The following is a 2,580-nucleotide window of genomic DNA, read 5'->3' on the forward strand; positions in this document are numbered from 1 at the left end:
GAACCCACACCAAACAAGAATGACAAACACATTTCGGGAGAACATCCGCACCGTAACACAACATAAACACAACAGAACAAATACCCAGAACCCCTTGCAGCACTAACTCTTCCGGGACGCTACAATATACACCCCCTGCTAGCCCCTACTCCCCCACCTAAACCCCGCCCACCCTAACCCCGCCCACCTCAACCTCATCATGCTCTCTCAGGGAGAGCATGTCCCAAATTCCAAGCTGCTGTTTTGAGGCATGTTAAAAAAAAATAATGCACTTTGTGACTTCAATAATAAATATGGCAGTGCCATGTTGGCATTTTTTTCATAACTTGAGTTGATTTATTTTGGAAAAGCTTGTTACATTGTTTAATACATATAGTGGGGCATCGCAACAAAATTAGGCATAATAATGTGTTAATTCCACGACTGTATATATCGGTATCGGTTGATATCGGAATCAGTAAATAAGAGTTGGACAATATCGGATATCGGCAAAAAAGCCATTATCGGACATCTCTATTAAAAAGAATAAAAAGTTACCATTTCACAGTCGAGTGCGTAGATTCCTGGGCAGCTGACATCTGTGGGACTTTTTGGGACTGTCCATTTGAATCCCTCCAGGCTGAAGGAGCCGTGAACATGCAACTGTAATAAAAGGAAGTGACAAATGATCAAAATGAGTCTTTTAGGCCAACACGAAGCAGGTAGTTGACAACCGCACCTTAAAAAGTTGGCATCCGGGTGCGCCCATGACTCCCTGACAGCAGCTGTAGCGCGTCTCCACCCCACCTGGCACTGTGGCATGAAAACCAAGTCAAATGGCGCCAACGACATTGTGTTTTATGGATTAGAGGAGGGAACTAATGACCTCTTTTCTCCACTCCTTTGCCATAGTGATAATTGCACTCCTCTGTGCGGGTGTGTTTGCCCGTTTTGCTAACAGAGTATGTCGCTCCACATCGACAGCAAATCCTCTTGAAGGCTGTTCAGAGGCACAAAAAGGCCCTCATGAAAGGCCAAACACAAATGGAAACAAAAGCGCCCTCTGGTGATAGAGAAGAATTACTGCAATAAGTCTGTCCAACGCTCTCTTACGGTCATTGTTGCCCTTCTTGTTGTCCGCAAAAAGGACAGCACAGCCGGCCTTCTGCGGGTGTTGCACATGGTAGTTGTTCTCAATCAGCTGCTCCTCCGTCAGAATGGAATCCCTCAAAATCTCATACAAAGACGTGTTGTCTGCCTTGGATAAAAACACGCATCAGAATCATTGCCTGAATCAACTGTTTCACTTTTGACAATATTCATTGAGGACCCTCAAGTGTTGGCTGATGAAAATACTAACCTGATACAATATTAGCACAAATCATTGTACACACTTTCATTATTTTGTAGTGTGGAATGTTAGAAGAGGCTGAGTCACGGGAAATGAGTCAAACACAGGATCTAAACTGGGCTTATGCTGTCTTTAAATTGAAATGGAGTGGTTATTTTTTTTATCTGCAACACCTAGTCAGCACAATAAATCATAAAGTTAAAATGATGATGCAGTAAGTCCAGTATGTTTGTTACTGGACACTTTCAAATACACGTCTGCCTTGGAGACTTTGTATGTCAAAGAAATATGCAACTATAATTATTTAATGCTTGCTTATTTTGACAAATGCCTTGCAATATTGTACAATTAAAAGGGGCCTGGCACCAACGTTCCCTCTAAGGTGCGCGCCTGTGCAATTGCGCACTGCTCAAGCGTCCTCTGCGCACGGCAAATCTATGCCACACACAAAATCAAATTAAAAAAATAAGCGCATAACAATTTTCGACACACGGACACGACAGAGAAAATAGTTTTCGTCATCATTGTTCAAATATTGTAACGTCTGTCGAAACGCTTTGAGGACATGAATTCCATCCATCACTTTACTGAGCAAACCTCTTTATTGGTCGGCCATAAATACATCACCAAAACATTAGTAAAAAAAATTATATCTAGCAAAACTGGTCATTTTCTGCAGTACAAACCAGACCAAAAGCAACTTTGTTATATCAACAGCAGCCGCTCGCTCTTTCTCACTTGCGCCAACACATGCACATATGGCACTTAGCGAGTGATGAGTTTACAGCCACACAAAAAGTCGGACAACTCCAACACCACACATAAAGTGTCATTCCAGGTCGTTACACTATGATTTACCAATCAAATGTGTGCTTATTCTAGTGTCATTTATTAGCAATCTTAATTTATAAATATTAATCATGAAATGCTGTTTGTATATTAAATAAATACTAATAAAAATATATTTTTTTACAAATAGGAAGTTGCAGTTATGTACACAGGATCCCCTGCTTACATCTCATTGTGCAACATGTGAATGCTCAGGGAGTTTTTGCGTTTCCTCATGAAAAATTAGAGGGAACATTGCCTGGCACTTCTTTTTTTTTTTAATTTTGACTATCATTCACAAAATTACAATCCCTCTGTGAGACAAGAACACATATGTTTGGTATCAATTCCACTTATAAAGCCCTCTAAAAAAATACAATACTCCCATTTACATACCGTGACCTGCATATTAACCAAGCTCT

General features: G+C 40.7%; 1 long non-coding RNA gene across 1 annotated transcript; it reads right to left on the minus strand.

Moving 5' to 3' along the window:
- Nucleotides 1-714: 714 nt before the first annotated feature.
- LOC133619391 (uncharacterized) lies at nucleotides 715-1,221 on the minus strand. The gene is made up of 3 exons (XR_009817417.1): nucleotides 1,093-1,221; nucleotides 866-979; nucleotides 715-792 (listed from the first exon to the last, which is right to left on the minus strand). It is a non-coding gene; the product is annotated as an uncharacterized lncRNA (long non-coding RNA).
- Nucleotides 1,222-2,580: the final 1,359 nt, after the last annotated feature.

This window comes from Nerophis lumbriciformis, linkage group LG20 (genome assembly GCF_033978685.3).
Source record: "Nerophis lumbriciformis linkage group LG20, RoL_Nlum_v2.1, whole genome shotgun sequence".
In the NCBI taxonomy this organism is placed as follows: domain Eukaryota; kingdom Metazoa; phylum Chordata; class Actinopteri; order Syngnathiformes; family Syngnathidae; genus Nerophis; species Nerophis lumbriciformis.